Source organism: Chiloscyllium punctatum, chromosome 2 (genome assembly GCF_047496795.1).
Source record: "Chiloscyllium punctatum isolate Juve2018m chromosome 2, sChiPun1.3, whole genome shotgun sequence".
In the NCBI taxonomy this organism is placed as follows: domain Eukaryota; kingdom Metazoa; phylum Chordata; class Chondrichthyes; order Orectolobiformes; family Hemiscylliidae; genus Chiloscyllium; species Chiloscyllium punctatum.
This window is the reverse complement of record NC_092740.1, coordinates 160,466,679-160,492,580: the sequence shown is the minus strand read 5'-3', so window position 1 is coordinate 160,492,580 and position 25,902 is coordinate 160,466,679.

Genomic DNA, 25,902 nt, shown 5'->3' with positions numbered 1-25,902 from the left:
AAGAGAAAAGAAGAGAAAAGAGAATAGAAGAGAAATGAAGAGAAAAGAGAAAATAGAAAAGAAGAGAAAAGAGAAAAGAAGAGAAACCAAGAGAAGAGAAAAGAGGAGAAATGAAGAGAAAAGAAGAGAAAAGAGAAAAGAGAAAAGAAGTGAAAACAAGAGAAAAGAAAAGAAGAGTAAAGAGAAAAGAGAAAAGAAGAGAATAGAAGAGAAAAGAGAAAACAGACAAAAGAATAGAAAAGGGAAAACAGAAAAGAAGAGAAAAGAAGAGAAATGAAAAAAGAGAAAAGAGAAAAGAGAAAAGAAGAGAAAACAAGAGAAAAGAGAAAAAAAGAGGTAAGAAGAGAAAAGAAGAGAAAAGAGAAAGGGGTAAAGAAGAGAAAAGAAGAGAAAAGAGAAAAGAAGAGATATGAAGAGAAAAGAGAAAAGAGAAAAAAAGAGAAAAGAGAAAGGAGAAAAGAAGAGAAACCAAGAGAAGAGAAAGAAGAGAAATGAAGAGAAAAGAAGAGAAAAGAGAAAAGAGAAAAGAAGTGAAAACAAGAGAAAAGAAAAGAAGAGTAAAGAGAAAAGAGAAAAGAAGAGAATAGAAGAGAAAAGAGAAAAAAGACAAAAGAATAGAAAAGGGAAAACAGAAAAGAAGAGAAAAGAAGAGAAATGAAAAAAGAGAAAAGAAGAGAAAAGGAGAAATTAGAAAAGCGAAAAGAAGAGAATAGAACGGAAAAGAGAAATGAAGAGAAAAGAAGAGAAAAGAGAAAAGAGAAAAGAAGAGAAAAGAGAAAAGAAGAGAAGCCAAGAGAAGAGAAAAGAAGAAAAATGAAGAGAAAAGAAGAGTAAAGAGAAAAGAGAAAAGAAGAGAAATGAAGAGAAAAGGAGAAATTAGAAAAGCGAAAAGAAGAGAATAGAACGGAAAAGAGAAATGAAGAGAAAAGAAGAGAAAAGAGAAAAGAGAAAAGAAGAGAAAAGAGAAAAGAAGAGAAGCCAAGAGAAGAGAAAAGAAGAAAAATGAAGAGAAAAGAAGAGTAAAGAGAAAAGAGAAAAGAAGAGAAATGAAGAGAAAAGAGAAAATAGAAAAGAGAAAACAAGAGAATAGAAGAGAAAAGAGAAAAGAGAAAAAAGACAAAAGAATAGAAAAGAGAAAACAGAAAAGAAGAGGAAAGAAGAGAAATGAAAAAAGAGATGGAAGAGAAAAGAGAAAAGAACAAAAATGATGAGAAATGAATAAAAGAGAAAAGACAAAAGAAGAGAAAACAAGAGAAAAGAGAAAAAAGGAAGGGGTAAAGAAGAGAAAATAAGAGACAAAAGCAAATAATAGAAATGAAGAGAAATGAATAGAAAACAGAAAAGAGAAAAGAAGAGAAAACAAGAGAAATGAGAAAAGAAGAGGTAAGAAGAGAAAAGAAGAGAAAAGAGAAAGGGGTAAAGAAGAGAGAAGAAGAGAAACGAGAAAAGAAGAGAAATGAAGAGAAAAGAGAATAGAAGAGGGAAACAAGAGAAAAGAAGAGAAAAGAGAAAAGAAGACAAAAGAATAGAAAAGAGAAAACAGAAAAGAAGAGAAAACAAGAGAAATGAAAAAAGAGAAAAAAGAAAAGAGAAAAGAAGAGAAAACAAGAGAAAAGAGAAAAAAAGAGGTAAGAAGAGAAAAGAAGAGAAAAGAGAAAGGGGTAAAGAAGAGAAAAGAAGAGAAAAGAGAAAAAAAGAAAAATGAAGAGAAAAGAGAAAAGAGAAAAGAAGAGAAAAGAAGAGAAAAGAAAAGAAGAGTAAAGAGAAAAGAGAAAAGAAGAGAATAGAAGAGAAAAGAGAAAAAAGACAAAAGAATAGAAAAGGGAAAACAGAAAAGAAGAGAAAAGTAGAGAAATGAAAAAAGAGAAAAGAAGAGAAAAGAAGAGAAAAGTAGAGAAATGAAAAAAGCGAAAAGAAGAGAATAGAACGGAAAAGAGAAAAGAAGAGAAAAGAAGAGAAAAGAGAAATGAGAAGAGAAGAAAATAAGAACGGAAAAGAAGAGAAATGAAGTAAAAATGGAAATGAGAGAAAAGAGAAATGATGAGAAAAGAAGAAAAAAGAGAAAAGAGAAAAGAAGAAAAAAGAATAGAAAAGAGAAAATAGAAAAGAAGAGAAAACAAGAGAAATGAAAAAAGAGAAAAGAAGAGACAAGAGAAAAGAACAGAAATGATGAGAAAAGAAGATAAAAGAGAAAAGAGAAAAGAAGAGAAAACAAGAGAAAAGAGAAAAAAGAAAGGGGTAAAGAAGAGAAAACAATAGAAAAAAGAAAAGAAGAGAAATGAAGAGAAATGAAGAGAAAAGAGAAAAGAGAAAACAAGAGAAAACAAGAGAAAAGAGAAAGGGGTAAAGAAGAGAAAAGAAGAGAAAAGAGAATAGAAGAGAAATGAAGAGAAAAGAGAAAATAGAAAAGAAGAGAAAAGAGAAAAGAAGAGAAACCAAGAGAAGAGAAAAGAGGAGAAATGAAGAGAAAAGAAGAGAAAAGAGAAAAGAGAAAAGAAGTGAAAACAAGAGAAAAGAAAAGAAGAGTAAAGAGAAAAGAGAAAAGAAGACAAAAGAAGAGAAATTAAGAGAAAAGAGAAAATAGAAAAGAGAAACAAGAGAAAAGAAGAGAAAAGAGAAAAGAAGCCAAAGGATAGAAAAGAGAAAACAGAAAAGAAGAAAAATGAGAAGATGGAAAACAAAGTGAAAAGAAGTGAAACAAGAAAAGAAAAAGGAGAAAAGTAGAGAAAAGAAGAGAATAGAGATAGGAGAAAAGGGAAAAGTTGAGAAAAGAAGAGAAAAGAGAAATGAAGAGAAAACAAGAGAAAAGAGAAAACATGAGAATGGAAGAGAAAAGAGAAAAGAGAAAAGTAGAGGAAAGAAGGAATAAGAGAAAAGAAGAGGTCAGAAGAGAAAAGAAGAGAAAAGAGTAAGGGGTAAAGAAGAGAAAAGAAGAGAAAAGAGAAAAGAGAAAAGAAGAGAAAAGAGAAAAGAGAAAAGAAGAGAAACCAAGAGAAGAGAAAAGAAGAGAAATGAAGAGAAAAGAGAAAAGAAGAGAAAAGACGAGAAAAGAGAAAAGAAGACAAAAGAATAGAAAAGAGAAAACAGAAAAGAAGAGAAAACAAGAGAAATGAAAAAAGAGAAAAGAAGAGACAAGAGAAAAGAACAGAAATGATGAGAAAAGAAGATAAAAGAGAAAAGAGAAAAGAAGAGAAAACAAGAGAAAAGAGAAAAAAGAAAGGGGTAAAGAAGAGAAAAGAATAGAAAAAAGAAAAGAAGAGAAATGAAGAGAAATGAAGAGAAAAGAGAAAAGAGAAAAGAAGAGAAAACAAGAGAAAAGAGAAAAGAAGAGGCAAGAAGAGAAAAGAAGAGAAAAGAGAAAGGGGTAAAGAAGAGAAAAGAAGAGAAAAGAGAATAGAAGAGAAATGAAGAGAAAAGAGAAAATAGAAAAGAAGAGAAAAGAGAAAAGAGAAAAGAAGAGAAACCAAGAGAAGAGAAAAGAGGAGAAATGAAGAGAAAAGAAGAGAAAAGAGAAAAGAGAAAAGAAGTGAAAACAAGAGAAAAGAAAAGAAGAGTAAAGAGAAAAGAGAAAAGAAGACAAAAGAAGAGAAATTAAGAGAAAAGAGAAAATAGAAAAGAGAAACAAGAGAAAAGAAGAGAAAAGAGAAAAGAAGCCAAAGGATAGAAAAGAGAAAACAGAAAAGAAGAAAAATGAGAAGATGGAAAACAAAGTGAAAAGAAGTGAAACAAGAAAAGAAAAAGGAGAAAAGTAGAGAAAAGAAGAGAATAGAGATAGGAGAAAAGGGAAAAGTTGAGAAAAGAAGAGAAAAGAGAAATGAAGAGAAAACAAGAGAAAAGAGAAAACATGAGAATGGAAGAGAAAAGAGAAAAGAGAAAAGTAGAGGAAATAAGGAATAAGAGAAAAGAAGAGGTCAGAAGAGAAAAGAAGAGAAAAGAGTAAGGGGTAAAGAAGAGAAAAGAAGAGAAAAGAGAAAAGAGAAAAGAAGAGAAAAGAGAAAAGAGAAAAGAAGAGAAACCAAGAGAAGAGAAAAGAAGAGAAATGAAGAGAAAAGAGAAAAGAAGAGAAAAGACGAGAAAAGAGAAAAGAAGAGAAATTAAGGGAAATGAAGAGAATAGAGAAAAGAAGAGAAAAGAGAAAAGAAGAGATAAGTAGGGAAAAGAAGAGAAAAGAGAAAGTGGTAAAGAAGAGAAAAGAAGAGAAAAGAGAAAAGAGAAAAGAAGAGAAAAGAGAAAAGAGAAATGAAGAGAAACCAAGAGAAGAGAAAAGAAGAGAAATGAAGAGAAAAGAAGAGAAAAGAGAAAAGAAAAAGGGAGAGAAAACAAGGGAAAAGAGAAAAGAATAGAAAAGAGTAAGGGGTAAAGGAGAGAGAAGAAGAGAAACGAGAAAAGTTTAGGAATGAAGGGAAAAGAGAAAATAGAAAAGGGAAACAAGAGAAAAGAAGATAAAAGAGAAAAGAGAAAAGAAGAGAAAACAAGAGAAAAGAGAAAAGAAGAGGTAAGAAGAGAAAAGAAGAGAAAAGAGAAAGGGGTAAAGAAGAGAAAAGAAGAGAAAAGAGAATAGAAGAGAAATGAAGAGAAAAGAGAAAATAGAAAAGAAGAGAAAAGAGAAAAGAGAAAAGAAGAGAAACCAAGAGAAGAGAAAAGAGGAGAAATGAAGAGAAAAGAAGAGAAAAGAGAAAAGAGAAAAGAAGTGAAAACAAGAGAAAAGAAAAGAAGAGTAAAGAGAAAAGAGAAAAGAAGAGAATAGAAGAGAAAAGAGAAAACAGACAAAAGAATAGAAAAGGGAAAACAGAAAAGAAGAGAAAAGAAGAGAAATGAAAAAAGAGAAAAGAGAAAAGAGAAAAGAAGAGAAAACAAGAGAAAAGAGAAAAAAAGAGGTAAGAAGAGAAAAGAAGAGAAAAGAGAAAGGGGTAAAGAAGAGAAAAGAAGAGAAAAGAGAAAAGAAGAGATATGAAGAGAAAAGAGAAAAGAGAAAAAAAGAGAAAAGAGAAAGGAGAAAAGAAGAGAAACCAAGAGAAGAGAAAGAAGAGAAATGAAGAGAAAAGAAGAGAAAAGAGAAAAGAGAAAAGAAGTGAAAACAAGAGAAAAGAAAAGAAGAGTAAAGAGAAAAGAGAAAAGAAGAGAATAGAAGAGAAAAGAGAAAAAAGACAAAAGAATAGAAAAGGGAAAACAGAAAAGAAGAGAAAAGAAGAGAAATGAAAAAAGAGAAAAGATGAGAAAAGTAGAGAAATGAAAAAAGCGAAAAGAAGAGAATAGAACGGAAAAGAGAAAAGAAGAGAAAAGAAGAGAAAAGAGAAATGAGAAGAGAAGAAAATAAGAACGGAAAAGAAGAGAAATGAAGTAAAAATGGAAATGAGAGAAAAGAGAAAAGAAGAGAAAAGACGAGAAAAGAGAAAAGAAGACAAAAGAATAGAAAAGAGAAAACAGAAAAGAAGAGAAAACAAGAGAAATGAAAAAAAGAGAAAAGAAGAGACAAGAGAAAAGAACAGAAATGATGAGAAAAGAAGATAAAAGAGAAAAGAGAAAAGAAGAGAAAACAAGAGAAAAGAGAAAAAAGAAAGGGGTAAAGAAGAGAAAAGAATAGAAAAAAGAAAAGAAGAGAAATGAAGAGAAATGAAGAGAAAAGAGAAAAGAGAAAAGAAGAGAAAACAAGAGAAAAGAGAAAAGAAGAGGTAAGAAGAGAAAAGAAGAGAAAAGAGAAAGGGGTAAAGAAGAGAAAAGAAGAGAAAAGAGAATAGAAGAGAAATGAAGAGAAAAGAGAAAATAGAAAAGAAGAGAAAAGAGAAAAGAGAAAAGAAGAGAAACCAAGAGAAGAGAAAAGAAGAAAAATGAAGAGAAAAGAAGAGTAAAGAGAAAAGAGAAAAGAAGAGAAATGAAGAGAAAAGGAGAAATTAGAAAAGCGAAAAGAAGAGAATAGAACGGAAAAGAGAAATGAAGAGAAAAGAAGAGAAAAGAGAAAAGAGAAAAGAAGAGAAAAGAGAAAAGAAGAGAAGCCAAGAGAAGAGAAAAGAAGAAAAATGAAGAGAAAAGAAGAGTAAAGAGAAAAGAGAAAAGAAGAGAAATGAAGAGAAAAGAGAAAATAGAAAAGAGAAAACAAGAGAATAGAAGAGAAAAGAGAAAAGAGAAAAAAGACAAAAGAATAGAAAAGAGAAAACAGAAAAGAAGAGGAAAGAAGAGAAATGAAAAAAGAGATGGAAGAGAAAAGAGAAAAGAACAAAAATGATGAGAAATGAATAAAAGAGAAAAGACAAAAGAAGAGAAAACAAGAGAAAAGAGAAAAAAGGAAGGGGTAAAGAAGAGAAAATAAGAGACAAAAGCAAATAATAGAAATGAAGAGAAATGAATAGAAAACAGAAAAGAGAAAAGAAGAGAAAACAAGAGAAATGAGAAAAGAAGAGGTAAGAAGAGAAAAGAAGAGAAAAGAGAAAGGGGTAAAGAAGAGAGAAGAAGAGAAACGAGAAAAGAAGAGAAATGAAGAGAAAAGAGAATAGAAGAGGGAAACAAGAGAAAAGAAGAGAAAAGAGAAAAGAAGACAAAAGAATAGAAAAGAGAAAACAGAAAAGAAGAGAAAACAAGAGAAATGAAAAAAGAGAAAAAAGAAAAGAGAAAAGAAGAGAAAACAAGAGAAAAGAGAAAAAAAGAGGTAAGAAGAGAAAAGAAGAGAAAAGAGAAAGGGGTAAAGAAGAGAAAAGAAGAGAAAAGAGAAAAAAAGAAAAATGAAGAGAAAAGAGAAAAGAGAAAAGAAGAGAAAAGAAGAGAAAAGAAAAGAAGAGTAAAGAGAAAAGAGAAAAGAAGAGAATAGAAGAGAAAAGAGAAAAAAGACAAAAGAATAGAAAAGGGAAAACAGAAAAGAAGAGAAAAGTAGAGAAATGAAAAAAGAGAAAAGAAGAGAAAAGAAGAGAAAAGTAGAGAAATGAAAAAAGCGAAAAGAAGAGAATAGAACGGAAAAGAGAAAAGAAGAGAAAAGAAGAGAAAAGAGAAATGAGAAGAGAAGAAAATAAGAACGGAAAAGAAGAGAAATGAAGTAAAAATGGAAATGAGAGAAAAGAGAAATGATGAGAAAAGAAGAAAAAAGAGAAAAGAGAAAAGAAGAAAAAAGAATAGAAAAGAGAAAATAGAAAAGAAGAGAAAACAAGAGAAATGAAAAAAGAGAAAAGAAGAGACAAGAGAAAAGAACAGAAATGATGAGAAAAGAAGATAAAAGAGAAAAGAGAAAAGAAGAGAAAACAAGAGAAAAGAGAAAAAAGAAAGGGGTAAAGAAGAGAAAACAATAGAAAAAAGAAAAGAAGAGAAATGAAGAGAAATGAAGAGAAAAGAGAAAAGAGAAAACAAGAGAAAACAAGAGAAAAGAGAAAGGGGTAAAGAAGAGAAAAGAAGAGAAAAGAGAAAAGAAGAGAAATGAAGAGAAAAGAGAAAATAGAAAAGAAGAGAAAAGAGAAAAGAAGAGAAACCAAGAGAAGAGAAAAGAGGAGAAATGAAGAGAAAAGAAGAGAAAAGAGAAAAGAGAAAAGAAGTGAAAACAAGAGAAAAGAAAAGAAGAGTAAAGAGAAAAGAGAAAAGAAGACAAAAGAAGAGAAATTAAGAGAAAAGAGAAAATAGAATAGAGAAACAAGAGAAAAGAAGAGAAAAGAGAAAAGAAGCCAAAGGATAGAAAAGAGAAAACAGAAAAGAAGAAAAATGAGAAGATGGAAAACAAAGTGAAAAGAAGTGAAACAAGAAAAGAAAAAGGAGAAAAGTAGAGAAAAGAAGAGAATAGAGATAGGAGAAAAGGGAAAAGTTGAGAAAAGAAGAGAAAAGAGAAATGAAGAGAAAACAAGAGAAAAGAGAAAACATGAGAATGGAAGAGAAAAGAGAAAAGAGAAATGTAGAGGAAAGAAGGAATAAGAGAAAAGAAGAGGTCAGAAGAGAAAAGAAGAGAAAAGAGTAAGGGGTAAAGAAGAGAAAAGAAGAGAAAAGAGAAAAGAGAAAAGAAGAGAAAAGAGAAAAGAGAAAAGAAGAGAAACCAAGAGAAGAGAAAAGAAGAGAAATGAAGAGAAAAGAGAAAAGAAGAGAAAAGACGAGAAAAGAGAAAAGAAGACAAAAGAATAGAAAAGAGAAAACAGAAAAGAAGAGAAAACAAGAGAAATGAAAAAAGAGAAAAGAAGAGACAAGAGAAAAGAACAGAAATGATGAGAAAAGAAGATAAAAGAGAAAAGAGAAAAGAAGAGAAAACAAGAGAAAAGAGAAAAAAGAAAGGGGTAAAGAAGAGAAAAGAATAGAAAAAAGAAAAGAAGAGAAATGAAGAGAAATGAAGAGAAAAGAGAAAAGAGAAAAGAAGAGAAAACAAGAGAAAAGAGAAAAGAAGAGGTAAGAAGAGAAAAGAAGAGAAAAGAGAAAGGGGTAAAGAAGAGAAAAGAAGAGAAAAGAGAATAGAAGAGAAATGAAGAGAAAAGAGAAAATAGAAAAGAAGAGAAAAGAGAAAAGAGAAAAGAAGAGAAACCAAGAGAAGAGAAAAGAGGAGAAATGAAGAGAAAAGAAGAGAAAAGAGAAAAGAGAAAAGAAGTGAAAACAAGAGAAAAGAAAAGAAGAGTAAAGAGAAAAGAGAAAAGAAGACAAAAGAAGAGAAATTAAGAGAAAAGAGAAAATAGAAAAGAGAAACAAGAGAAAAGAAGAGAAAAGAGAAAAGAAGCCAAAGGATAGAAAAGAGAAAACAGAAAAGAAGAAAAATGAGAAGATGGAAAACAAAGTGAAAAGAAGTGAAACAAGAAAAGAAAAAGGAGAAAAGTAGAGAAAAGAAGAGAATAGAGATAGGAGAAAAGGGAAAAGTTGAGAAAAGAAGAGAAAAGAGAAATGAAGAGAAAACAAGAGAAAAGAGAAAACATGAGAATGGAAGAGAAAAGAGAAAAGAGAAAAGTAGAGGAAATAAGGAATAAGAGAAAAGAAGAGGTCAGAAGAGAAAAGAAGAGAAAAGAGTAAGGGGTAAAGAAGAGAAAAGAAGAGAAAAGAGAAAAGAGAAAAGAAGAGAAAAGAGAAAAGAGAAAAGAAGAGAAACCAAGAGAAGAGAAAAGAAGAGAAATGAAGAGAAAAGAGAAAAGAAGAGAAAAGACGAGAAAAGAGAAAAGAAGAGAAATTAAGGGAAATGAAGAGAATAGAGAAAAGAAGAGAAAAGAGAAAAGAAGAGATAAGTAGGGAAAAGAAGAGAAAAGAGAAAGTGGTAAAGAAGAGAAAAGAAGAGAAAAGAGAAAAGAGAAAAGAAGAGAAAAGAGAAAAGAGAAATGAAGAGAAACCAAGAGAAGAGAAAAGAAGAGAAATGAAGAGAAAAGAAGAGAAAAGAGAAAAGAAAAAGGGAGAGAAAACAAGGGAAAAGAGAAAAGAATAGAAAAGAGTAAGGGGTAAAGGAGAGAGAAGAAGAGAAACGAGAAAAGTTTAGGAATGAAGGGAAAAGAGAAAATAGAAAAGGGAAACAAGAGAAAAGAAGATAAAAGAGAAAAGAGAAAAGAAGAGAAAACAAGAGAAAAGAGAAAAGAAGAGGTAAGAAGAGAAAAGAAGAGAAAAGAGAAAGGGGTAAAGAAGAGAAAAGAAGAGAAAAGAGAATAGAAGAGAAATGAAGAGAAAAGAGAAAATAGAAAAGAAGAGAAAAGAGAAAAGAGAAAAGAAGAGAAACCAAGAGAAGAGAAAAGAGGAGAAATGAAGAGAAAAGAAGAGAAAAGAGAAAAGAGAAAAGAAGTGAAAACAAGAGAAAAGAAAAGAAGAGTAAAGAGAAAAGAGAAAAGAAGAGAATAGAAGAGAAAAGAGAAAACAGACAAAAGAATAGAAAAGGGAAAACAGAAAAGAAGAGAAAAGAAGAGAAATGAAAAAAGAGAAAAGAGAAAAGAGAAAAGAAGAGAAAACAAGAGAAAAGAGAAAAAAAGAGGTAAGAAGAGAAAAGAAGAGAAAAGAGAAAGGGGTAAAGAAGAGAAAAGAAGAGAAAAGAGAAAAGAAGAGATATGAAGAGAAAAGAGAAAAGAGAAAAAAAGAGAAAAGAGAAAGGAGAAAAGAAGAGAAACCAAGAGAAGAGAAAGAAGAGAAATGAAGAGAAAAGAAGAGAAAAGAGAAAAGAGAAAAGAAGTGAAAGCAAGAGAAAAGAAAAGAAGAGTAAAGAGAAAAGAGAAAAGAAGAGAATAGAAGAGAAAAGAGAAAAAAGACAAAAGAATAGAAAAGGGAAAACAGAAAAGAAGAGAAAAGAAGAGAAATGAAAAAAGAGAAAAGATGAGAAAAGTAGAGAAATGAAAAAAGCGAAAAGAAGAGAATAGAACGGAAAAGAGAAAAGAAGAGAAAAGAAGAGAAAAGAGAAATGAGAAGAGAAGAAAATAAGAACGGAAAAGAAGAGAAATGAAGTAAAAATGGAAATGAGAGAAAAGAGAAAAGAAGAGAAAAGACGAGAAAAGAGAAAAGAAGACAAAAGAATAGAAAAGAGAAAACAGAAAAGAAGAGAAAACAAGAGAAATGAAAAAAAGAGAAAAGAAGAGACAAGAGAAAAGAACAGAAATGATGAGAAAAGAAGATAAAAGAGAAAAGAGAAAAGAAGAGAAAACAAGAGAAAAGAGAAAAAAGAAAGGGGTAAAGAAGAGAAAAGAATAGAAAAAAGAAAAGAAGAGAAATGAAGAGAAATGAAGAGAAAAGAGAAAAGAGAAAAGAAGAGAAAACAAGAGTAAAGAGAAAAGAAGAGGTAAGAAGAGAAAAGAAGAGAAAAGAGAAAGGGGTAAAGAAGAGAAAAGAAGAGAAAAGAGAATAGAAGAGAAATGAAGAGAAAAGAGAAAATAGAAAAGAAGAGAAAAGAGAAAAGAGAAAAGAAGAGAAACCAAGAGAAGAAAAAGAAGAGAAATGAAGAGAAAAGAGAAAAGAAGAGAAAAGACGAGAAAAGAGAAAAGAAGACAAAAGAATAGAAAAGAAAAAACAGAAAAGAAGAGAAAACAAGAGAAATGAAAAAAAGAGAAAAGAAGAGACAAGAGAAAAGAACAGAAATGATGAGAAAAGAAGATAAAAGAGAAAAGAGAAAAGAAGAGAAAACAAGAGAAAAGAGAAAAAAGAAAGGGGTAAAGAAGAGAAAAGAATAGAAAAAAGAAAAGAAGAGAAATGAAGAGAAATGAAGAGAAAAGAGAAAAGAGAAAAGAAGAGAAAACAAGAGAAAAGAGAAAAGAAGAGGTAAGAAGAGAAAAGAAGAGAAAAGAGAAAGGGGTAAAGAAGAGAAAAGAAGAGAAAAGAGAATAGAAGAGAAATGAAGAGAAAAGAGAAAATAGAAAAGAAGAGAAAAGAGAAAAGAGAAAAGAAGAGAAACCAAGAGAAGAGAAAAGAGGAGAAATGAAGAGAAAAGAAGAGAAAAGAGAAAAGAGAAAAGAAGTGAAAACAAGAGAAAAGAAAAGAAGAGTAAAGAGAAAAGAGAAAAGAAGAGAATAGAAGAGAAAAGAGAAAACAGACAAAAGAATAGAAAAGGGAAAACAGAAAAGAAGAGAAAAGAAGAGAAATGAAAAAAGAGAAAAGAGAAAAGAGAAAAGAAGAGAAAACAAGAGAAAAGAGAAAAAAAGAGGTAAGAAGAGAAAAGAAGAGAAAAGAGAAAGGGGTAAAGAAGAGAAAAGAAGAGAAAAGAGAAAAGAAGAGATATGAAGAGAAAAGAGAAAAGAGAAAAAAAGAGAAAAGAGAAAGGAGAAAAGAAGAGAAACCAAGAGAAGAGAAAGAAGAGAAATGAAGAGAAAAGAAGAGAAAAGAGAAAAGAGAAAAGAAGTGAAAACAAGAGAAAAGAAAAGAAGAGTAAAGAGAAAAGAGAAAAGAAGAGAATAGAAGAGAAAAGAGAAAAAAGACAAAAGAATAGAAAAGGGAAAACAGAAAAGAAGAGAAAAGAAGAGAAATGAAAAAAGAGAAAAGAAGAGAAAAGGAGAAATTAGAAAAGCGAAAAGAAGAGAATAGAACGGAAAAGAGAAATGAAGAGAAAAGAAGAGAAAAGAGAAAAGAGAAAAGAAGAGAAAAGAGAAAAGAAGAGAAGCCAAGAGAAGAGAAAAGAAGAAAAATGAAGAGAAAAGAAGAGTAAAGAGAAAAGAGAAAAGAAGAGAAATGAAGAGAAAAGAGAAAATAGAAAAGAGAAAACAAGAGAATAGAAGAGAAAAGAGAAAAGAGAAAAAAGACAAAAGAATAGAAAAGAGAAAACAGAAAAGAAGAGGAAAGAAGAGAAATGAAAAAAAGAGATGGAAGAGAAAAGAGAAAAAAGAAAGGGGTAAAGAAGAGAAAAGAATAGAAAAAAGAAAAGAAGAGAAATGAAGAGAAATGAAGAGAAAAGAGAAAAGAGAAAAGAAGAGAAAACAAGAGAAAAGAGAAAAGAAGAGGTAAGAAGAGAAAAGAAGAGAAAAGAGAAAGGGGTAAAGAAGAGAAAAGAAGAGAAAAGAGAATAGAAGAGAAATGAAGAGAAAAGAGAAAATAGAAAAGAAGAGAAAAGAGAAAAGAGAAAAGAAGAGAAACCAAGAGAAGAAAAAGAAGAGAAATGAAGAGAAAAGAGAAAAGAAGAGAAAAGACGAGAAAAGAGAAAAGAAGACAAAAGAATAGAAAAGAGAAAACAGAAAAGAAGAGAAAACAAGAGAAATGAAAAAAAGAGAAAAGAAGAGACAAGAGAAAAGAACAGAAATGATGAGAAAAGAAGATAAAAGAGAAAAGAGAAAAGAAGAGAAAACAAGAGAAAAGAGAAAAAAGAAAGGGGTAAAGAAGAGAAAAGAATAGAAAAAAGAAAAGAAGAGAAATGAAGAGAAATGAAGAGAAAAGAGAAAAGAGAAAAGAAGAGAAAACAAGAGAAAAGAGAAAAGAAGAGGTAAGAAGAGAAAAGAAGAGAAAAGAGAAAGGGGTAAAGAAGAGAAAAGAAGAGAAAAGAGAATAGAAGAGAAATGAAGAGAAAAGAGAAAATAGAAAAGAAGAGAAAAGAGAAAAGAGAAAAGAAGAGAAACCAAGAGAAGAGAAAAGAGGAGAAATGAAGAGAAAAGAAGAGAAAAGAGAAAAGAGAAAAGAAGTGAAAACAAGAGAAAAGAAAAGAAGAGTAAAGAGAAAAGAGAAAAGAAGAGAATAGAAGAGAATAGAGAAAACAGACAAAAGAATAGAAAAGGGAAAACAGAAAAGAAGAGAAAAGAAGAGAAATGAAAAAAGAGAAAAGAGAAAAGAGAAAAGAAGAGAAAACAAGAGAAAAGAGAAAAAAGAGGTAAGAAGAGAAAAGAAGAGAAAAGAGAAAGGGGTAAAGAAGAGAAAAGAAGAGAAAAGAGAAAAGAAGAGATATGAAGAGAAAAGAGAAAAGAGGAAAAAAAGAGAAAAGAGAAAGGAGAAAAGAAGAGAAACCAAGAGAAGAGAAAGAAGAGAAATGAAGAGAAAAGAAGAGAAAAGAGAAAAGAGAAAAGAAGTGAAAACAAGAGAAAAGAAAAGAAGAGTAAAGAGAAAAGAGAAAAGAAGAGAATAGAAGAGAAAAGAGAAAAAAGACAAAAGAATAGAAAAGGGAAAACAGAAAAGAAGAGAAAAGAAGAGAAATGAAAAAAGAGAAAAGAAGAGAAAAGGAGAAATTAGAAAAGCGAAAAGAAGAGAATAGAACGGAAATGAGAAATGAAGAGAAAAGAAGAGAAAAGAGAAAAGAGAAAAGAAGAGAAAAGAGAAAAGAAGAGAAGCCAAGAGAAGAGAAAAGAAGAAAAATGAAGAGAAAAGAAGAGTAAAGAGAAAAGAGAAAAGAAGAGAAATGAAGAGAAAAGAGAAAATAGAAAAGAGAAAACAAGAGAATAGAAGAGAAAAGAGAAAAGAGAAAAAAGACAAAAGAATAGAAAAGAGAAAACAGAAAAGAAGAGGAAAGAAGAGAAATGAAAAAAGAGATGGAAGAGAAAAGAGAAAAGAACAAAAATGATGAGAAATGAATAAAAGAGAAAAGACAAAAGAAGAGAAAACAAGAGAAAAGAGAAAAAAGGAAGGGGTAAAGAAGAGAAAATAAGAGACAAAAGCAAAGAATAGAAATGAAGAGAAATGAATAGAAAACAGAAAAGAGAAAAGAAGAGAAAACAAGAGAAATGAGAAAAGAAGAGGTAAGAAGAGAAAAGAAGAGAAAAGAGAAAGGGGTAAAGAAGAGAGAAGAAGAGAAACGAGAAAAGAAGAGAAATGAAGAGAAAAGAGAATAGAAGAGGGAAACAAGAGAAAAGAAGAGAAAAGAGAAAAGAAGACAAAAGAATAGAAAAGAGAAAACAGAAAAGAAGAGAAAACAAGAGAAATGAAAAAAGAGAAAAAAGAAAAGAGAAAAGAAGAGAAAACAAGAGAAAAGAGAAAAAAAGAGGTAAGAAGAGAAAAGAAGAGAAAAGAGAAAGGGGTAAAGAAGAGAAAAGAAGAGAAAAGAGAAAAAAAGAAAAATGAGAAAAGAGAAAAGAGAAAAGAAGAGAAAAGAAAAGAAGAGTAAAGAGAAAAGAGAAAAGAAGAGAATAGAAGAGAAAAGAGAAAAAAGACAAAAGAATAGAAAAGGGAAAACAGAAAAGAAGAGAAAAGTAGAGAAATGAAAAAAGAGAAAAGAAGAGAAAAGAAGAGAAAAGTAGAGAAATGAAAAAAGCGAAAAGAAGAGAATAGAACGGAAAAGAGAAAAGAAGAGAAAAGAAGAGAAAAGAGAAATGAGAAGAGAAGAAAATAAGAACGGAAAAGAAGAGAAATGAAGTAAAAATGGAAATGAGAGAAAAGAGAAATGATGAGAAAAAAAGAGAAAAGAGAAAAGAAGAAAAAAGAATAGAAAAGAGAAAATAGAAAAGAAGAGAAAACAAGAGAAATGAAAAAACAGAAAAGAAGAGACAAGAGAAAAGAACAGAAATGATGAGAAAAGAAGATAAAAGAGAAAAGAGAAAAGAAGAGAAAACAAGAGAAAAGAGAAAAAAGAAAGGGGTAAAGAAGAGAAAACAATAGAAAAAAGAAAAGAAGAGAAATGAAGAGAAATGAAGAGAAAAGAGAAAAGAGAAAACAAGAGAAAACAAGAGAAAAGAGAAAGGGGTAAAGAAGAGAAAAGAAGAGAAAAGAGAAAAGAAGAGAAATGAAGAGAAAAGAGAAAATAGAAAAGAAGAGAAAAGAGAAAAGAAGAGAAACCAAGAGAAGAGAAAAGAGGAGAAATGAAGAGAAAAGAAGAGAAAAGAGAAAAGAGAAAAGAAGTGAAAACAAGAGAAAAGAAAAGAAGAGTAAAGAGAAAAGAGAAAAGAAGACAAAAGAAGAGAAATTAAGAGAAAAGAGAAAATAGAAAAGAGAAACAAGAGAAAAGAAGAGAAAAGAGAAAAGAAGCCAAAGGATAGAAAAGAGAAAACAGAAAAGAAGAAAAATGAGAAGATGGAAAACAAAGTGAAAAGAAGTGAAACAAGAAAAGAAAAAGGAGAAAAGTAGAGAAAAGAAGAGAATAGAGATAGGAGAAAAGGGAAAAGTTGAGAAAAGAAGAGAAAAGAGAAATGAAGAGAAAACAAGAGAAAAGAGAAAACATGAGAATGGAAGAGAAAAGAGAAAAGAGAAAAGTAGAGGAAAGAAGGAATAAGAGAAAAGAAGAGGTCAGAAGAGAAAAGAAGAGAAAAGAGTAAGGGGTAAAGAAGAGAAAAGAAGAGAAAAGAGAAAAGAGAAAAGAAGAGAAAAGAGAAAAGAGAAAAGAAGAGAAACCAAGAGAAGAGAAAAGAAGAGAAATGAAGAGAAAAGAGAAAAGAAGAGAAAAGACGAGAAAAGAGAAAAGAAGACAAAAGAATAGAAAAGAGAAAACAGAAAAGAAGAGAAAACAAGAGAAATGAAAAAAGAGAAAAGAAGAGACAAGAGAAAAGAACAGAAATGATGAGAAAAGAAGATAAAAGAGAAAAGAGAAAAGAAGAGAAAACAAGAGAAAAGAGAAAAAAGAAAGGGGTAAAGAAGAGAAAAGAATAGAAAAAAGAAAAGAAGAGAAATGAAGAGAAATGAAGAGAAAAGAGAAAAGAGAAAAGAAGAGAAAACAAGAGAAAAGAGAAAAGAAGAGGTAAGAAGAGAAAAGAAGAGAAAAGAGAAAGGGGTAAAGAAGAGAAAAGAAGAGAAAAGAGAATAGAAGAGAAATGAAGAGAAAAGAGAAAATAGAAAAGAAGAGAAAAGAGAAAAGAGAAAAGAAGAGAAACCAAGAGAAGAGAAAAGAGGAGAAATGAAGAGAAAAGAAGAGAAAAGAGAAAAGAGAAAAGAAGTGAAAACAAGAGAAAAGAAAAGAAGAGTAAAGAGAAAAGAGTAAAGAAGACAAAAGAAGAGAAATGAACAGAAAAGAGAAAATAGAAAAGAGAAACAAGAGAAAAGAAGAGAAAAGAGAAAAGAAGACAAAAGAATAGAAAAGAGAAAACAGAAAAGAAGAGAAATGAGAATATGGAAAACAAAGTGAGAAGAAGTGAAAAACAAGAAAAGAAAAAGGAGAAAAGTAGAGAAAAGAAGAGAATAGAGATACGAGAAAAAGGAAAAGTTGAGAAAAGAAGAGAAAAGAGAAATGAAGAGAAAAGAAGAGAAAAGAGAAAAGAGAAAAGAAGAGAAAAGAGAAAAGAGAAAAGAAGAGAAACCAAGAGAAGAGAAAAGAAGAGAAATGAAGAGAAAAGAAGAGAAAAGAGAAAAGAAGTGAAAACAAGAGAAAAGAAAAGAAGAGTAAAGAGAAAAGAGAAAAGAAGAGAAAAGAAGAGAAATGAAGAGAAAAGAGAAAATAGAAAAGAGAAAATAGAAAAGAGACACAAGAGAAAAGAAGAGAAAAGAGAAAAGAAGACAAAAGAATAGAAAAGAGAAAACAGAAAAGAAGAGAAAACAAGAGAAAAGAGAAAAGAAGAGAAATGAAGAGAAAAGAAGAGAAAAGAGAAAAGAGAAAAGAAGAGAAAAGAAGAGAAATGAAGAGAAAAGAAGAGAAAAGAGAAAAGAAGTGAAAACAAGAGAAAAGAAAAGAAGAGTAAAGAGAAAAGAGAAAAGAAGAGAAAAGAAGAGAAATGAAGAGAAAAGAGAAAATAGAAAAGAGAAAATAGAAAAGAGAAACAAGAGAAAAGAAGAGAAAAGAGAAAAGAAGCCAAAGGATAGAAAAGAGAAAACAGAAAAGAAGAAAAATGAGAAGATGGAAAACAAAGTGAAAAGAAGTGAAACAAGAAAAGAAAAAGGAGAAAAGTAGAGAAAAGAAGAGAATAGAGATAGGAGAAAAGGGAAAAGTTGAGAAAAGAAGAGAAAAGAGAAATGAAGAGAAAACAAGAGAAAAGAGAAAACATGAGAATGGAAGAGAAAAGAGAAAAGAGAAAAGTAGAGGAAAGAAGGAATAAGAGAAAAGAAGAGGTCAGAAGAGAAAAGAAGAGAAAAGAGTAAGGGGTAAAGAAGAGAAAAGAAGAGAAAAGAGAAAAGAGAAAAGAAGAGAAAAGAGAAAAGAGAAAAGAAGAGAAACCAAGAGAAGAGAAAAGAAGAGAAATGAAGAGAAAAGAGAAAAGAAGAGAAAAGACGAGAAAAGAGAAAAGAAGACAAAAGAATAGAAAAGAGAAAACAGAAAAGAAGAGAAAACAAGAGAAATGAAAAAAGAGAAAAGAAGAGACAAGAGAAAAGAACAGAAATGATGAGAAAAGAAGATAAAAGAGAAAAGAGAAAAGAAGAGAAAACAAGAGAAAAGAGAAAAAAGAAAGGGGTAAAGAAGAGAAAAGAATAGAAAAAAGAAAAGAAGAGAAATGAAGAGAAATGAAGAGAAAAGAGAAAAGAGAAAAGAAGAGAAAACAAGAGAAAAGAGAAAAGAAGAGGTAAGAAGAGAAAAGAAGAGAAAAGAGAAAGGGGTAAAGAAGAGAAAAGAAGAGAAAAGAGAATAGAAGAGAAATGAAGAGAAAAGAGAAAATAGAAAAGAAGAGAAAAGAGAAAAGAGAAAAGAAGAGAAACCAAGAGAAGAGAAAAGAGGAGAAATGAAGAGAAAAGAAGAGAAAAGAGAAAAGAGAAAAGAAGTGAAAACAAGAGAAAAGAAAAGAAGAGTAAAGAGAAAAGAGAAAAGAAGAGAATAGAAGAGAAAAGAGAAAACAGACAAAAGAATAGAAAAGGGAAAACAGAAAAGAAGAGAAAAGAAGAGAAATGAAAAAAGAGAAAAGAGAAAAGAGAAAAGAAGAGAAAACAAGAGAAAAGAGAAAAAAAGAGGTAAGAAGAGAAAAGAAGAGAAAAGAGAAAGGGGTAAAGAAGAGAAAAGAAGAGAAAAGAGAAAAGAAGAGATATGAAGAGAAAAGAGAAAAGAGAAAAAAAGAGAAAAGAGAAAGGAGAAAAGAAGAGAAACCAAGAGAAGAGAAAGAAGAGAAATGAAGAGAAAAGAAGAGAAAAGAGAAAAGAGAAAAGAAGTGAAAGCAAGAGAAAAGAAAAGAAGAGTAAAGAGAAAAGAGAAAAGAAGAGAATAGAAGAGAAAAGAGAAAAAAGACAAAAGAATAGAAAAGGGAAAACAGAAAAGAAGAGAAAAGAAGAGAAATGAAAAAAGAGAAAAGATGAGAAAAGTAGAGAAATGAAAAAAGCGAAAAGAAGAGAATAGAACGGAAAAGAGAAAAGAAGAGAAAAGAAGAGAAAAGAGAAATGAGAAGAGAAGAAAATAAGAACGGAAAAGAAGAGAAATGAAGTAAAAATGGAAATGAGAGAAAAGAGAAAAGAAGAGAAAAGACGAGAAAAGAGAAAAGAAGACAAAAGAATAGAAAAGAGAAAACAGAAAAGAAGAGAAAACAAGAGAAATGAAAAAAAGAGAAAAGAAGAGACAAGAGAAAAGAACAGAAATGATGAGAAAAGAAGATAAAAGAGAAAAGAGAAAAGAAGAGAAAACAAGAGAAAAGAGAAAAAAGAAAGGGGTAAAGAAGAGAAAAGAATAGAAAAAAGAAAAGAAGAGAAATGAAGAGAAATGAAGAGAAAAGAGAAAAGAGAAAAGAAGAGAAAACAAGAGTAAAGAGAAAAGAAGAGGTAAGAAGAGAAAAGAAGAGAAAAGAGAAAGGGGTAAAGAAGAGAAAAGAAGAGAAAAGAGAATAGAAGAGAAATGAAGAGAAAAGAGAAAATAGAAAAGAAGAGAAAAGAGAAAAGAGAAAAGAAGAGAAACCAAGAGAAGAAAAAGAAGAGAAATGAAGAGAAAAGAGAAAAGAAGAGAAAAGACGAGAAAAGAGAAAAGAAGACAAAAGAATAGAAAAGAAAAAACAGAAAAGAAGAGAAAACAAGAGAAATGAAAAAAAGAGAAAAGAAGAGACAAGAGAAAAGAACAGAAATGATGAGAAAAGAAGATAAAAGAGAAAAGAGAAAAGAAGAGAAAACAAGAGAAAAGAGAAAAAAGAAAGGGGTAAAGAAGAGAAAAGAATAGAAAAAAGAAAAGAAGAGAAATGAAGAGAAATGAAGAGAAAAGAGAAAAGAGAAAAGAAGAGAAAACAAGAGAAAAGAGAAAAGAAGAGGTAAGAAGAGAAAAGAAGAGAAAAGAGAAAGGGGTAAAGAAGAGAAAAGAAGAGAAAAGAGAATAGAAGAGAAATGAAGAGAAAAGAGAAAATAGAAAAGAAGAGAAAAGAGAAAAGAGAAAAGAAGAGAAACCAAGAGAAGAGAAAAGAGGAGAAATGAAGAGAAAAGAAGAGAAAAGAGAAAAGAGAAAAGAAGTGAAAACAAGAGAAAAGAAAAGAAGAGTAAAGAGAAAAGAGAAAAGAAGAGAATAGAAGAGAAAAGAGAAAACAGACAAAAGAATAGAAAAGGGAAAACAGAAAAGAAGAGAAAAGAAGAGAAATGAAAAAAGAGAAAAGAGAAAAGAGAAAAGAAGAGAAATCAAGAGAAAAGAGAAAAAAAGAGGTAAGAAGAGAAAAGAAGAGAAAAGAGAAAGGGGTAAAGAAGAGAAAAGAAGAGAAAAGAGAAAAGAAGAGATATGAAGAGAAAAGAGAAAAGAGAAAAAAAGAGAAAAGAGAAAGGAGAAAAGAAGAGAAACCAAGAGAAGAGAAAGAAGAGAAATGAAGAGAAAAGAAGAGAAAAGAGAAAAGAGAAAAGAAGTGAAAACAAGAGAAAAGAAAAGAAGAGTAAAGAGAAAAGAGAAAAGAAGAGAATAGAAGAGAAAAGAGAAAAAAGACAAAAGAATAGAAAAGGGAAAACAGAAAAGAAGAGAAAAGAAGAGAAATGAAAAAAGAGAAAAGAAGAGAAAAGGAGAAATTAGAAAAGCGAAAAGAAGAGAATAGAACGGAAAAGAGAAATGAAGAGAAAAGAAGAGAAAAGAGAAAAGAGAAAAGAAGAGAAAAGAGAAAAGAAGAGAAGCCAAGAGAAGAGAAAAGAAGAAAAATGAAGAGAAAAGAAGAGTAAAGAGAAAAGAGAAAAGAAGAGAAATGAAGAGAAAAGAGAAAATAGAAAAGAGAAAACAAGAGAATAGAAGAGAAAAGAGAAAAGAGAAAAAAGACAAAAGAATAGAAAAGAGAAAACAGAAAAGAAGAGGAAAGAAGAGAAATGAAAAAAAGAGATGGAAGAGAAAAGAGAAAAAAGAAAGGGGTAAAGAAGAGAAAAGAATAGAAAAAAGAAAAGAAGAGAAATGAAGAGAAATGAAGAGAAAAGAGAAAAGAGAAAAGAAGAGAAAACAAGAGAAAAGAGAAAAGAAGAGGTAAGAAGAGAAAAGAAGAGAAAAGAGAAAGGGGTAAAGAAGAGAAAAGAAGAGAAAAGAGAATAGAAGAGAAATGAAGAGAAAAGAGAAAATAGAAAAGAAGAGAAAAGAGAAAAGAGAAAAGAAGAGAAACCAAGAGAAGAAAAAGAAGAGAAATGAAGAGAAAAGAGAAAAGAAGAGAAAAGACGAGAAAAGAGAAAAGAAGACAAAAGAATAGAAAAGAGAAAACAGAAAAGAAGAGAAAACAAGAGAAATGAAAAAAAGAGAAAAGAAGAGACAAGAGAAAAGAACAGAAATGATGAGAAAAGAAGATAAAAGAGAAAAGAGAAAAGAAGAGAAAACAAGAGAAAAGAGAAAAAAGAAAGGGGTAAAGAAGAGAAAAGAATAGAAAAAAGAAAAGAAGAGAAATGAAGAGAAATGAAGAGAAAAGAGAAAAGAGAAAAGAAGAGAAAACAAGAGAAAAGAGAAAAGAAGAGGTAAGAAGAGAAAAGAAGAGAAAAGAGAAAGGGGTAAAGAAGAGAAAAGAAGAGAAAAGAGAATAGAAGAGAAATGAAGAGAAAAGAGAAAATAGAAAAGAAGAGAAAAGAGAAAAGAGAAAAGAAGAGAAACCAAGAGAAGAGAAAAGAGGAGAAATGAAGAGAAAAGAAGAGAAAAGAGAAAAGAGAAAAGAAGTGAAAACAAGAGAAAAGAAAAGAAGAGTAAAGAGAAAAGAGAAAAGAAGAGAATAGAAGAGAATAGAGAAAACAGACAAAAGAATAGAAAAGGGAAAACAGAAAAGAAGAGAAAAGAAGAGAAATGAAAAAAGAGAAAAGAGAAAAGAGAAAAGAAGAGAAAACAAGAGAAAAGAGAAAAAAGAGGTAAGAAGAGAAAAGAAGAGAAAAGAGAAAGGGGTAAAGAAGAGAAAAGAAGAGAAAAGAGAAAAGAAGAGATATGAAGAGAAAAGAGAAAAGAGAAAAAAAGAGAAAAGAGAAAGGAGAAAAGAAGAGAAACCAAGAGAAGAGAAAGAAGAGAAATGAAGAGAAAAGAAGAGAAAAGAGAAAAGAGAAAAGAAGTGAAAACAAGAGAAAAGAAAAGAAGAGTAAAGAGAAAAGAGAAAAGAAGAGAATAGAAGAGAAAAGAGAAAAAAGACAAAAGAATAGAAAAGGGAAAACAGAAAAGAAGAGAAAAGAAGAGAAATGAAAAAAGAGAAAAGAAGAGAAAAGGAGAAATTAGAAAAGCGAAAAGAAGAGAATAGAACGGAAATGAGAAATGAAGAGAAAAGAAGAGAAAAGAGAAAAGAGAAAAGAAGAGAAAAGAGAAAAGAAGAGAAGCCAAGAGAAGAGAAAAGAAGAAAAATGAAGAGAAAAGAAGAGTAAAGAGAAAAGAGAAAAGAAGAGAAATGAAGAGAAAAGAGAAAATAGAAAAGAGAAAACAAGAGAATAGAAGAGAAAAGAGAAAAGAGAAAAAAGACAAAAGAATAGAAAAGAGAAAACAGAAAAGAAGAGGAAAGAAGAGAAATGAAAAAAGAGATGGAAGAGAAAAGAGAAAAGAACAAAAATGATGAGAAATGAATAAAAGAGAAAAGACAAAAGAAGAGAAAACAAGAGAAAAGAGAAAAAAGGAAGGGGTAAAGAAGAGAAAATAAGAGACAAAAGCAAAGAATAGAAATGAAGAGAAATGAATAGAAAACAGAAAAGAGAAAAGAAGAGAAAACAAGAGAAATGAGAAAAGAAGAGGTAAGAAGAGAAAAGAAGAGAAAAGAGAAAGGGGTAAAGAAGAGAGAAGAAGAGAAACGAGAAAAGAAGAGAAATGAAGAGAAAAGAGAATAGAAGAGGGAAATAAGAGAAAAGAAGAGAAAAGAGAAAAGAAGACAAAAGAATAGAAAAGAGAAAACAGAAAAGAAGAGAAAACAAGAGAAATGAAAAAAGAGAAAAAAGAAAAGAGAAAAGAAGAGAAAACAAGAGAAAAGAGAAAAAAAGAGGTAAGAAGAGAAAAGAAGAGAAAAGAGAAAGGGGTAAAGAAGAGAAAAGAAGAGAAAAGAGAAAAAAAGAAAAATGAGAAAAGAGAAAAGAGAAAAGAAGAGAAAAGAAAAGAAGAGTAAAGAGAAAAGAGAAAAGAAGAGAATAGAAGAGAAAAGAGAAAAAAGACAAAAGAATAGAAAAGGGAAAACAGAAAAGAAGAGAAAAGTAGAGAAATGAAAAAAGAGAAAAGAAGAGAAAAGAAGAGAAAAGTAGAGAAATGAAAAAAGCGAAAAGAAGAGAATAGAACGGAAAAGAGAAAAGAAGAGAAAAGAAGAGAAAAGAGAAATGAGAAGAGAAGAAAATAAGAACGGAAAAGAAGAGAAATGAAGTAAAAATGGAAATGAGAGAAAAGAGAAATGATGAGAAAAAAAGAGAAAAGAGAAAAGAAGAAAAAAGAATAGAAAAGAGAAAATAGAAAAGAAGAGAAAACAAGAGAAATGAAAAAACAGAAAAGAAGAGACAAGAGAAAAGAACAGAAATGATGAGAAAAGAAGATAAAAGAGAAAAGAGAAAAGAAGAGAAAACAAGAGAAAAGAGAAAAAAGAAAGGGGTAAAGAAGAGAAAACAATAGAAAAAAGAAAAGAAGAGAAATGAAGAGAAATGAAGAGAAAAGAGAAAAGAGAAAACAAGAGAAAACAAGAGAAAAGAGAAAGGGGTAAAGAAGAGAAAAGAAGAGAAAAGAGAAAAGAAGAGAAATGAAGAGAAAAGAGAAAATAGAAAAGAAGAGAAAAGAGAAAAGAAGAGAAACCAAGAGAAGAGAAAAGAGGAGAAATGAAGAGAAAAGAAGAGAAAAGAGAAAAGAGAAAAGAAGTGAAAACAAGAGAAAAGAAAAGAAGAGTAAAGAGAAAAGAGAAAAGAAGACAAAAGAAGAGAAATTAAGAGAAAAGAGAAAATAGAAAAGAGAAACAAGAGAAAAGAAGAGAAAAGAGAAAAGAAGCCAAAGGATAGAAAAGAGAAAACAGAAAAGAAGAAAAATGAGAAGATGGAAAACAAAGTGAAAAGAAGTGAAACAAGAAAAGAAAAAGGAGAAAAGTAGAGAAAAGAAGAGAATAGAGATAGGAGAAAAGGGAAAAGTTGAGAAAAGAAGAGAAAAGAGAAATGAAGAGAAAACAAGAGAAAAGAGAAAACATGAGAATGGAAGAGAAAAGAGAAAAGAGAAAAGTAGAGGAAAGAAGGAATAAGAGAAAAGAAGAGGTCAGAAGAGAAAAGAAGAGAAAAGAGTAAGGGGTAAAGAAGAGAAAAGAAGAGAAAAGAGAAAAGAGAAAAGAAGAGAAAAGAGAAAAGAGAAAAGAAGAGAAACCAAGAGAAGAGAAAAGAAGAGAAATGAAGAGAAAAGAGAAAAGAAGAGAAAAGACGAGAAAAGAGAAAAGAAGACAAAAGAATAGAAAAGAGAAAACAGAAAAGAAGAGAAAACAAGAGAAATGAAAAAAGAGAAAAGAAGAGACAAGAGAAAAGAACAGAAATGATGAGAAAAGAAGATAAAAGAGAAAAGAGAAAAGAAGAGAAAACAAGAGAAAAGAGAAAAAAGAAAGGGGTAAAGAAGAGAAAAGAATAGAAAAAAGAAAAGAAGAGAAATGAAGAGAAATGAAGAGAAAAGAGAAAAGAGAAAAGAAGAGAAAACAAGAGAAAAGAGAAAAGAAGAGGTAAGAAGAGAAAAGAAGAGAAAAGAGAAAGGGGTAAAGAAGAGAAAAGAAGAGAAAAGAGAATAGAAGAGAAATGAAGAGAAAAGAGAAAATAGAAAAGAAGAGAAAAGAGAAAAGAGAAAAGAAGAGAAACCAAGAGAAGAGAAAAGAGGAGAAATGAAGAGAAAAGAAGAGAAAAGAGAAAAGAGAAAAGAAGTGAAAACAAGAGAAAAGAAAAGAAGAGTAAAGAGAAAAGAGTAAAGAAGACAAAAGAAGAGAAATGAACAGAAAAGAGAAAATAGAAAAGAGAAACAAGAGAAAAGAAGAGAAAAGAGAAAAGAAGACAAAAGAATAGAAAAGAGAAAACAGAAAAGAAGAGAAATGAGAATATGGAAAACAAAGTGAGAAGAAGTGAAAAACAAGAAAAGAAAAAGGAGAAAAGTAGAGAAAAGAAGAGAATAGAGATACGAGAAAAAGGAAAAGTTGAGAAAAGAAGAGAAAAGAGAAATGAAGAGAAAAGAAGAGAAAAGAGAAAAGAGAAAAGAAGAGAAAAGAGAAAAGAGAAAAGAAGAGAAACCAAGAGAAGAGAAAAGAAGAGAAATGAAGAGAAAAGAAGAGAAAAGAGAAAAGAAGTGAAAACAAGAGAAAAGAAAAGAAGAGTAAAGAGAAAAGAGAAAAGAAGAGAAAAGAAGAGAAATGAAGAGAAAAGAGAAAATAGAAAAGAGAAAATAGAAAAGAGACACAAGAGAAAAGAAGAGAAAAGAGAAAAGAAGACAAAAGAATAGAAAAGAGAAAACAGAAAAGAAGAGAAAACAAGAGAAAAGAGAAAAGAAGAGAAATGAAGAGAAAAGAAGAGAAAAGAGAAAAGAGAAAAGAAGAGAAAAGAAGAGAAATGAAGAGAAAAGAAGAGAAAAGAGAAAAGAAGTGAAAACAAGAGAAAAGAAAAGAAGAGTAAAGAGAAAAGAGAAAAGAAGAGAAAAGAAGAGAAATGAAGAGAAAAGAGAAAATAGAAAAGAGAAAATAGAAAAGAGAAACAAGAGAAAAGAAGAGAAAAGAGAAAAGAAGCCAAAGGATAGAAAAGAGAAAACAGAAAAGAAGAAAAATGAGAAGATGGAAAACAAAGTGAAAAGAAGTGAAACAAGAAAAGAAAAAGGAGAAAAGTAGAGAAAAGAAGAGAATAGAGATAGGAGAAAAGGGAAAAGTTGAGAAAAGAAGAGAAAAGAGAAATGAAGAGAAAACAAGAGAAAAGAGAAAACATGAGAATGGAAGAGAAAAGAGAAAAGAGAAAAGTAGAGGAAAGAAGGAATAAGAGAAAAGAAGAGGTCAGAAGAGAAAAGAAGAGAAAAGAGTAAGGGGTAAAGAAGAGAAAAGAAGAGAAAAGAGAAAAGAGAAAAGAAGAGAAAAGAGAAAAGAGAAAAGAAGAGAAACCAAGAGAAGAGAAAAGAAGAGAAATGAAGAGAAAAGAGAAAAGAAGAGAAAAGACGAGAAAAGAGAAAAGAAGACAAAAGAATAGAAAAGAGAAAACAGAAAAGAAGAGAAAACAAGAGAAATGAAAAAAGAGAAAAGAAGAGACAAGAGAAAAGAACAGAAATGATGAGAAAAGAAGATAAAAGAGAAAAGAGAAAAGAAGAGAAAACAAGAGAAAAGAGAAAAAAGAAAGGGGTAAAGAAGAGAAAAGAATAGAAAAAAGAAAAGAAGAGAAATGAAGAGAAATGAAGAGAAAAGA